Source organism: Schistocerca americana, chromosome 1, assembly GCF_021461395.2.
Source record: "Schistocerca americana isolate TAMUIC-IGC-003095 chromosome 1, iqSchAmer2.1, whole genome shotgun sequence".
Lineage (NCBI taxonomy): Eukaryota > Metazoa > Arthropoda > Insecta > Orthoptera > Acrididae > Schistocerca > Schistocerca americana.
Genome location: NC_060119.1, coordinates 444,111,776 through 444,123,087, shown reverse-complemented (window position 1 = coordinate 444,123,087; position 11,312 = coordinate 444,111,776). Strand labels below are relative to the sequence as shown.

Below are 11,312 nucleotides of genomic sequence, written 5' to 3'. Positions count from 1 at the left end.
TATTCCTAGTATTGATACTATGTATTGAGCTACTGGTTGAAAACAGAGATATATTACTTGCAACAAATTTCATTAAGGAGTAAATATACTGAGAAGCAGTGGTTAGAATACAAAAATCCTTGAACACGTTCCTAAATGATGGTCTTGACTTTGCACCGCAAATGATTCTTATCACACTCTTTTGTACCCTAAAAACTTTTTCTCGCTTTGATGAGTTGCCCCAGAATATGATTCCTTATGACATAATAGAATGAAAATAAGCAAAGTATTCGTGCCGGCCGGCCGCTCGCAACCGCAACTCCTGCAATGTTCGAACGTAATGGCGCTCTCATTCGAGGTGATCGATGGCTCACAGTCATACAACATGCTGCTCAACTAGACGCCTCTGTTGGCAGTGCTGAATACTCATCCACCAGTTGGGGTACTCCTCGCCACTTAACAAAAGACCTTAACGAGCAAGTGCGGAATTACTGATCGTGACTGTGACATCGTCACAGGTGATGTAAATTCATGGTGACAGTCTTCTGGGAGTCTGAAGGACTTATTCTGTTGGATGGCCTCTCTTACTGTGTCACAATCAACACTTAAGTATATTGTGCTACTCTCTGGAAACTGAAAAAACGACTGCAACGTGTTCGTCGCCAGAAAATGTAAACGAACTTCTTCTACTCAGTGACAACACATAGCCCAACAGCAGTCTGCCCACCCGAGAGAAGCAGACAAAACTTCATTGGACTGTTCATCTTTCACTCTACAGACCGGATCTCGCACCTTCCGACTTCCATTTGTTTGGCCCAATGAAGTATGCACTTCGCAGTGCGGGCTTTCAAATAAAATGATGAGTGGCCCTCAACTACGTACCCTCTGACTCAGAGTTGAAATATTGAAAGTATTGCTGGTTTCGTTCTCTAGGCGCTGGGATATGTATTTGCCGCATTACAAGCCAAATACTGCTGAGTCTACAACATAAAATACGAATATACGCATGAATCGAATGGTCGAAGATTCATATCACTCGGCAATTGCGAACTTTGAAAAAAAAATGGTTCAAATGGCTCTGAGCACTATGGGACTTAACATCTGAGGTCATGAGTCCCCTAGAAGTTAGAACTACTTAAACCTAACTAACCTAAGGACATCACACAGATCCATGCCCCAGGCAGGCGAATTTGGAATATGACAGAAATTTATAAATGAAAGATTTCAATTAAATAAACCCTGCAGGTACTATTTTAATGACTTCAGATAACGAGTACGATAGCAGAATTACCTTTAAGAATGCCATTTATTACTGCGAAGCCGCGCGGGAAGGACCGAGCGGTCTGAGGTGCTGCAGTCATGGACTGTGCGGCTGATCCCGGCGGAGTTTCTCCCTCGGGCATGGGTGTGTGTGTGTGTGTGTGTGTGTGTGTGTCTGTCCTTACGATAATTTAAGTTAAGTGGTGTGTACGCTTAGAGACTGATGACCTTAGCATTTAAGTCCCATAAGATTTCACACACATTATCACTGCAAAACACTTACTGGTGTCGATGGTCCAGCAATTAAAGAAAATATGAGTTCAATAACAGGGAAACAATAGATTCCTACATCACTTAATTAATTATGAACAACAACATAGCTCGCGAGATATTCACTTCTAAACGCATACTACGTCTTCACTGTAGAATCCACGGAAATTTCACAAGTGCACTAGTCGAAACTACGAAATATTTCTATCACTTGCGGCCACGCGCAAACTGCTCCACTCTCCAAATCTTTCCTGTGACCGTACCGTCCTGCTCCCCATCGAGCACCCCTTGTCCTCCCCAGCACTGTACGCCGCGCAGTCCTGTTCGGTAGTCCTCCCCCACTTCCATCCAGTCTCCCCATTAACGAGCGTTGTGATTGGCTAGAGCGCTCCCGCCATTTCTTCAAGCCAACGCACACTCACAAACATTGAAACACATACGAAATACTGGATTTACATATAAATATCTTGAAATTAAATATTCCTACGGCTGGACCATAAACACACTCTAACACACGTTATTAAATACATAAACAAATAAAATAAACATACGTCGAAGGAATAGAAACAAAAGGTAGGCCAGTAGCCTAATGTCTGAGCTTTCTAAAACAAAATATTTAACCAATTTCTTCATGAATAGTACATATCGGATATAAACAGACATAGACGAATAAAAATATTGATAAGCATGCTGCTGCCGTTTCTTCATGTAACTGTGGAGTACTTATGGCCTGACGCGATTAACAGTAATCGGCCACTTTGACCTCCAATAACTCATGTACTATTCAAGTTACATGTCTGTAATTCATACCAAATTACGTTTACAGTAATGGCTTTCTAAAGACACCTCGATCGGCAAAATCGGATGAACCGCTTATATTTTGGAAATTCGGTGCTGGGTTTTACTTGTACAATTTACAGTCAGATACTAGACTTTAAACTAATAAAGATATTTAAAATCTGATTACACCATCAGAATCGTCGTGCAAATAACAGTAATGTACGTCTTTCTTTTTAAGGTATCAAGATACCTCTGGCTATTATTAATTTCTACATGAGCTGTGAAATGGTCTGCTATTATGGTTTCACAAAGTCCGCCATCTTTGGCAGTCCCGGCATACAAATCTCCTTCATCGACACAAAGCTCAGTCCTTCGACACAAAGCACAGTCCTCGACACCGCGTCAACATGGAATTCCCAGCCACGCGGTCGGCCTGGACCACGCGCTGGGGCTACCCCCGATTCACCGGCCAATGAGCGGCACCACACGGCCGCAGACGAGCCGCGGCCCGCCGAGAGGCGTCACAGCACGCCCGTTAGCTCACAGCAGGAAGCAGTACGTGGACCGTGGGAAGATTTTAAATGTAGCAAGACTTTGGCTTCGAGGTTGACCAGCGACGTGGTACTATGCGGGTATAGAGGCTCTCCCAGCAAGGTGCAGTAAGGCTGTCGCATTGAACAGAAATTATGTTGAAAGATAGGATTTTGTAGCCAAATATAAGAGTATGGTGTAATGCAGAAAAACTAGCCTGCTTTCAGAAAAAAATGTGTTGGATTACTTTTTGAACACCTCTTGTAATATTACCTTGATAATTGTTACGTTAAATTCGTCTAATCACAACTTAAGGAATCCAGTATTTTTTTGCCACATGCGTTTCCGCTTGATTATTTGTAAGGTATCTTCAGTGTAAATTTCGTATGTACCGGCCCCCACGCTTCTGAAAGTCATCAGATTCAATATGATCTTCTGCCAAACGTAACTTTACAGATTACGTAGTAATGAAATCGGAGAAAGATTTCGTCGTAGCCAAAATTTTCGTGCATAGGGTATCTCATAGACATAGTGTTCACTCTTCTCAAGAACTGTACAAGTGGTCTGCCCATCTAGGCTCTGCCACACTGATACGTTATTCTGCGGCTTTCAGCTGGTATTCTGCAGACTTCAGCTATCAGCAAATCTAAGAACACAGGACTTCGCAGGTGGCATCGAGATTACTTACACATGGTTTACCAGGAGGATTGGACAGCAATCAGGGATATGACAGAAACGATCGTTCGAAGCAAACACGTCTGGCAGACTTGGGTTTTAAAATGCGTATCTTAATAGATACTCTGAAACAAATTTCTTCTCCTGCAACTTTTTGTTCTTTCCCTACTTTGGGAGGAGGCAGTATGGACCAAATCAAGAAAGAAAGTACAGTAAACTTGGACTCTTTAATGTGTTCCAGTATCTTACAGGGCTATGAGAACTTGTTTAGTAGAGTAGAAGTGTTTCACATTAACGATAAAGTGTTCATAGTTCTTAAGTTATGACTTTAGACCCCATTACTGGATAACTGCTTCTTTTTTTGTTCTATAATCCTTTCTTCCAAACTGTGAAAAGCAAAGAGCTTGCAGAAGAAAAGATATGTTTTACATTATCGAAGAACAAGTGCTCATAGTGTGTGTCTTAGAGCCAATGTTTACTAGACTTTTTTGCTGCGAATAATTGTTCCTGTGGTATCCCCAAATATTGACCACTCCACTTGGGACCTGTATATGTGAGGGAAGCGGGATATTCTGCCTAATTTACACGAAATGCAGTCCACATACGAGAGGAACGCCCTGGACTTGACGAGCTCCTGTTTCTCTTGTGACCGCCCAAGTTTATTCCTCGTTAAAGCAGTGCTGCTTTTGTACTTTTAATTTCAGAGATCCATTGAAAATCTTCCTCCGTCAAAACTCAGACTGAGTGCTGAATCGACAAGTTTTCTTCTCTGTTCGTAAAAGTCAAAAAGGTGCTGGAAGCCAGTGTTCCACGATTTGTCTTTCTACTACTGTTTCTGAGTTTCCCTCCGATGCACGAATGTTACTCAACAAAAGGCAAAATCATATCAACTGAAATTAATCAGTAATGTATCATCTCAAATTTAATAATAACGGAATAAGTCCTTCATCACATTAATGACTTCATCAGAGTCCCCTCATAAAGGATACTAAATAAAGTAATTGCCCAACGTGGTGATTAAAAATTGTCCACTACATTGTGTAATATGTGATTTCGTGCCAGGCTACTTCTCTTGGAATGTTGCATTCTTAATGGGGTGCCTTCTCCCTGCACTCAAGACGGCGTAGGTAGAGACAGGAGACAGTAGTGTCGTGTGGGCAGAACAAACAATCCCAGCTGTTGCCTTCCGCGAGGCTGAAAACCGATTTGAAAATTGAAGAGAGGTGCTACCCACACGAGTTTCACTGCCCCCTGTCTTTATTTTTTTTGCGAATGAACCCGCAAAGTGATTTTCCTGTCTGTGGTCCCGTCTGATCCGTCCGCGTCTGCTGCGAATTCGGCACACTTCAACAGGTCCCGGAGATATCCAGCGGTAACCGCCTTTCCAAGTCTTCCTTCCTTCCTTCCTTCCTAACCGCCCGCCCCTCCTTCCCCTCCTTTCGTTCCTTCCCCACACGGCATTCGTTGGTCTGAGAGGTTGGTTGCTCGCTTCTTCCGCGCCGCCGTCCTCTTCACCTGGCTGAACGCACATTCTTCGCGCTGGGCTCGAGAGCCGGTCCGCCGTCCACTGGGACCGGGTTTATTTGAATAGCGCCGTCCGCGGACACAGGCCACCCTGCCACCAGCGCCACTGCGAGCGGGCTCGTCCTACTGTGCAACCAAAACGTGCCCAGCAAATCTGTCAAGTGTTCCGCGCCAAGCGGCATCTCGTGCCGTCTGTTGTTGTTCGTGGCATGCACTCTTATCCTCACAATAGATGTGCTTCTCGATATCTACACAGGCTGCGGTGCTAAACTATCATCAGATGAGATACTGTAGACAATTCTGAAGGAAAAATGTCACAGGAACGGTTTACGTTAACTGAAAATACAACATTTCGACCGTCAACAATAATTATACAGTGAAGCGCCAAAGAAACTGGTATAAGCATGCGTATTCAAACACAGAGATATGTAAACAAGCAGAATATGGCGCTGAGAAGGCAACGCCTATATAAGACGACAAGTGTCTGGCGCAGTTGTTAGATCGATGACTGCTGCTACAATGGCAGGTTATCAAGACTTAAGTGAGTTTGAACGTGGTGTTACAGTCAGCACACGAACGATGGGACACAGCATATCCGAGGTAGCGACGATGTGGGGATTTTCCCGTACGACCATTTCAAGAGTGTACCCTTGACGACTGAACGACACAAAACTTCACGTCTCGCCTGGGCCCGTCAACACTGACATTGGCCTGTTGATGACTCGAAACATGTTGCCTGGACGGAAGAATCTCGTTGCCAATTATATACTTATATCGGTATGGTGTCTGTTCTTTCGGACACCATATCCATGTAAGTCTATAGTTCTGGCAATACCGGCCATGACCTTCTTCTGTGCCGATGCATACATATTCCCTGAACTCTTACGGGACTAGGTAAGAATGTCTTCCACGAGTAATAAGTGTGTTAGGGTGGGACACAACTAATGTAATGTGTGGACATACAAGGTGAGAATGCGGGTCTCGCGGGAGGTGTGCGACAGATAGTCCCTGCAGTCGCGCTATCCTGTCCCCTCGGTGGCTCAGATGGATAGAGCATCTGCCAAGTAAGCAGGAGATCCCGGGTTCGAGTCCCGGTCGGGGCATACATTTTCACCTGTCCTCGTCGATATACATCAACGCCCTTCATCAGCTGAAAGTATTAATATATAATTCCAATTTCGTCTCAAATTGTCCTATCATCCCGTCCCTTCTCCTTATCAGTGTTTTCCACATATTCGTTTCCTCTCCGATTCTGCGTAGTACCTCCTCATTCCTTACCTTATCAGTCCACCTAATTTTCAACATTCGTCTGTAGCACCACATCTCAAATGCTTCGATTCTCTTCTGTTCCGGTTTTCCCACAGTCCACGTTTCACTACCATACAGTGCTGTACTCCAGACGTACACTCTCAGAAATTTCTTCCTCAAATTAAAGCCGATATTTGATATTAGTAGGCTTCTCTTGGCCATGAATGCCCTTTTTGCCATTTCTAGTCTGCTTTTGATGTCCTCCTTGCTCCGTCTATCATTGGTTATTTTACTGCCTAGGAAGTAGAATTCCTTAACTTCGTCTACATCGTGACCATCAATCCTGATGTTAAATTTCTGGCTGTTCTCATTTCTACTACTGCTCATTACCTTCGTCTTTCTTCGATTTACTCTCAATCCATACCGCGTACTTATTAGACTGTCCATTCCGTTCACTTTCACTCAGGATAGAAATGTCATCAGCGAATCGTATCCTTGATATCCTTTCACCATGAATTTTAATTCCATCCTTGAACCTTTCTTTTATTTCCATCATTGCTTCCTCGATGTACAGATTGAACAGTAGGGGCAAAAGACTACATCTCTGTCTCACACCAATTTTAGTACCAGCACTTCGTTCTTGGTCGTCCACTCTTATTATTCACTCTTTGTTATTGTACATATTGTATATGGCCCGTCTCTCCCTACAGCTTACCCCCACTTTTCTCTGAATTTCGAACATCTTGCACCATTTTACAGTGTCGAACGCATTTTCCTCGTCGACAAATCCTATGAACGTGTATTCATTTTTCTTTCGTCTTTCTTCCATCATTAACCGCAATGTCAGGAGTTGGCAGTCCTGACGCCGGCTACGAGCGCTTTACGCTTGCTGCGTTACGAGATAAGTAATTTAGCTGGTAATTAATTGTTTTTGCTGTATATTCTATAGTATTTACGTGCATTAGTGTCAGATAGACTTGATAAATTGCAGTTTTCAGTTTTTATTTGCGTTTGAATAGGAAAAAGTTTCTGTTTAGAACAATTTCGCGTGTACGCGGGATTATCAATTAAGTCAGTGTACAATACTCATTATTTACGTTTATTAGTGTCATTTAGACTCGATACATTGAAGGTAGCAGTTGTCATAGTTATATTAGGCCACTTTCGCTTGTGCGTAAACGTTTGTTTACATTATAAATACGAGGGATAATCAGTAGGTGTATCCTACCGTAGGCTACTGTTTAATTCTTTAATAATATTCACTAGATAGCCCCTAGAATTTTACTGTAGATCACTTGTTTTTATTATTCACTAGATAGCCCCTAGCAGGAAAATAAGAACCAGATCTAGCTTCTACCATACATTTTTATTGTTTTCGATTGTTCAACGTCCTTTCTGCCAACTAGAGTGTAGCTGTTAACCTTGTATGGCAGTAGGTTTCCTTAAGTTTCTTATAGTAAATCAAATATTAGCTAGATGGATAGGGACTGTGTCTGTTGTGTGCGGATGAAGGAGGAGTTGTCCACAGTCCTAACGCAGCTGGAAGCTTTGTTAGCCACAGCAGAGAGTGCTCTTTGCTAGTAGATTCAGTGTGCTATCTGCTGCTTGGGGTGGAGGGGGGGCTGGGAGGCTGAGCCGGATCAGAATGTACCTTCTGCCAGGATAGTGGCCGCTCCTTCATCAAGGTCCAGACATGAACGTGGGGATAGGGGTTTGTTCATTATTGGTAGCTCCAATGTTAGGCGGGTCGTGGAAGCCCTCAGGAACATAGCGGCTAGGGCGGGGAAGAAGTCCAACATTCACTCGGTGTCCTTGCCGCGGGGCTTGTCCGGGATAAGGAAGAGGCTCTTCCGGCTGCTATCGAGCATGCGGGATGCAGCCAGCTGCAAATTGTTGCACATGTCGGCACCAACGATACCAGTCGTCGGGGTTCTGAGGATATCCTTCGGTCCTTTCGACGTCTGGCTAAATTGGCGAAGGCGGCCTCCATCTCTCGAGGAGTGTAAGCCAAGCTGACGATTTGCAGCATTGTACCCAGGTTGGACCGGGGTACTCTGGTTTGAAGTCGAGTGGAGAATCTAAACCAGAGGCTACGTCGACTCTGTGACGAAAATGGTTGTAGATTCCTCCACCTACACTATGGGGTGGAAGGTTGTAGGACACCCCTCGATAGATCAGGGGTGCACTGCACACAGGAGGCAGCTACTTGGGTAGCACAGTGCTTGTGGCGTGCACATGAGGTTTTTTTTTTAGATTAGGTTCCTCCCCACGGGAAACAGACCGTTGGCCTGAGAAACTACCAGTTCGTGACACTGATGTAGGTGTGCCAACAGTGAGAATTGTTTGTTCGCCTAAACAGGTCATTCCAAAGGCTTTAAATATGCTAAATCTCCTGTTAGTAAATTGTCGAAGTGTCTGTAGCAAGATCCCCTAGTTACTCTCTGAAATAAACCGTAATAAGGCCAATATTGTATCAGGTACCGAAAGCTGGTTGAAGCCAGACATAATTAGCAGTGAAATTTTGAACTCGGATTGGACAATGTTTAGGAAGAATAGGACTGACGCTGTGGGAGGTGGTGTGATCATTGCAGTTAAAAGCTGTTTAAACACAGTTGAGATCGATACTGCGTCAGAATGTGAAACAATCTGGATAAAGCTGTCGATCAGACAAAGAGTGACTATTGTATTAGGATGTTTTTATAGACCACCAGTATCAGCAACAAACGTTTCTGATCGTTTCAGTGAAAGTTTTGGGTACATAGAAAATAAGTATGCAAATTATCCATTAGTTATAGGTGGAGACTTTAATCTGGCATCCATTGACTGAAAAAATTACACGTTTATCACAGGGGGTAGAAGCAAAGACTCGTGTGTATTTATTCTAGGAGCGCTCCCAACATACAAACTTGAGCTATTGGTTAGAAAACCAACTCGAAATGGGAACATATTAGATATCTTGGCGACAAAAGAACCTGGTCTTTTTGAGGAAGTTAATCTAGAAGAAGGTATTAGCGACCATAATGTCGTTGTGGCTTCTATGGTAGTGGAAGTCGAAAAAAAAAAAAAAAAAAAAAAAAAGAGACAGCGTAGTGTTTACTTGTTTGGGAAAGCAAATAAAAGTGACTTTAATGAATATCTTGATAGTTAGCTCAAAGCATTCACCGTTGGACACAAAGATATTGAGCATCTTTTGTCGGAATTTTAAGGTATTGTTCACCACGTGCTAGAGCAATATCTACCTAGCAAAAATATAGGAGAGGGAAAGGATCTATCTTGGTTCAACAAACATATTAGGACGTTGCTGAGAAGGCAGATAATTTTGCACAGTCGGTTTAAACGTAGTCACTACCCCGCTGAAAAACAGAAATTATGCGAAATGAAAGCAGCTGTCAAAAGGTCAATCAGAGGTTCTTTTAACGAATTGGAAAGCAATATTTTATCTGCAGATTCTAAAAATAACCTCAAAACATTTTGGTCGTACGTAAAATCTATGAATACTACAAATAATTCAATAGCTTCTCTTGCTGACAGTACGGGTAATGTCACGGATGATGATAAACAGAAGGCAGAAATTCTAAATCTACCTTTCAAAAACTCGTTTACGTAGAGGACTGCAGAACCATTCCCCCTTTCAATTATCGAACAAACGCAAGGATGGCTGACATTGTGTGTAGTGTATCTGGGATTGTAAAACGGTTAAGATCCTTGGACGCTAGGAAGGCATCTGGCCCAGACGGTATACGCGTAAGATTTGATGTTAACTATGCTACAAATATAGCACCATTCTTACCCATCATCTATCAGAGATCATTGTAAAGCGGAAAGTTCCATGGGACTGGAAGAAGGCCCAGTCATAGCAATATATAAAAAGGGTAGAAAATCGGATGCACATAATTACCGGCTAATTTCACTGACATCGATTTGTTGTAGAATCATGGATTATGTTTTGTGTTCAGACATAATGGCCTTTCTATACTCTGAAAGCTCATCTGCAGAAACCAGCACGGTTTTAGGAAACACCGGTCATGCGAGACGCAGCTGGTCCTCTTTGTGCATGATATACAACAGGCTCTAGATACCGACTTCCAGGTTGATGCCATATTTCTCGACTTTCGAAAGGCGTTCGAGTCGGTTCCGCACTGACGCTTGCTACAAAAAGTGCTTATGGTCTATCCGATGACATATGCCGTTGAATAGAAAGTTTTCTAACAAACAGAGAGCAGTATGTCGTCCTGAATGGGGAGACTTCAACAGAAACATGCGCAACATCAGGTATGCCCCCGGGCAGGGTAATAGGTCCGCTGCTTTTTACGATTTACATAAACGATCTGGTTGATGGTACTGACAACGGCATTAGACATTTTGTCGATAATGCTGAAGTCTACAGGAAAGTAGTACCACACTAAAGTTGTGAACAAATCAATGAGGATTTGCAGAAAATGGATGCGTAGTGTAATGACTGACAGTTATCTCTCACTATTAGTAAGTGTAACCTACTGCGTACAACAAATCGAAAATCCCCATTAATATACCAGTACAAAATAAATGCCCAGTCTTTGGAAGCGGTAACATCCGTCAAGTATCTGGGTGTGGCTATTCGAAGTGATCTCAAACAGAACGATCAGATTATAGAAGTAACGGGTAGGGCGAGCTCGAGATTTCGGTTTATTAGTAGAATCCTGAAGTCATGCAGCCCTTCAACAAAGGAAATTGCTCACAACACTTTAGTTCATCCAGTCGTGGAGTACTGTTCGTCTGTATGGGACCCTTACCAGTTGGGTCTAATTCAAGAGATTGAGAAGGTCCAAATAAGAGTTACGTGGCTGGTACATTTAGCCATCGCGGGAGCGTTACAAATCTTACAGAAAGTTTGAACTGGGACACACTTACAGATAGACAACGCTCTAAACCGAAGGGTCTGCTCACTAAATTCCAAAATCCGATTTTCGCCGCGGATGTAGAGCATATATTATTACCACTAACTTTCAAATCGCGCGTAAGGGAAACTAGCGGTCGTACTGTGGCGTTCAGACAATCGTTTTTCC

At 43.1% G+C, this 11,312-nt stretch overlaps 1 non-coding gene across 1 annotated transcript; it reads left to right on the top strand.

Moving 5' to 3' along the window:
• Nucleotides 1-6,048: 6,048 nt before the first annotated feature.
• Trnat-agu lies at nucleotides 6,049-6,122 on the top strand. The gene has a single exon. It is a non-coding gene; the product is annotated as a tRNA-Thr (tRNA).
• The last annotated feature ends 5,190 nt before the right edge of the window (nucleotides 6,123-11,312 follow it).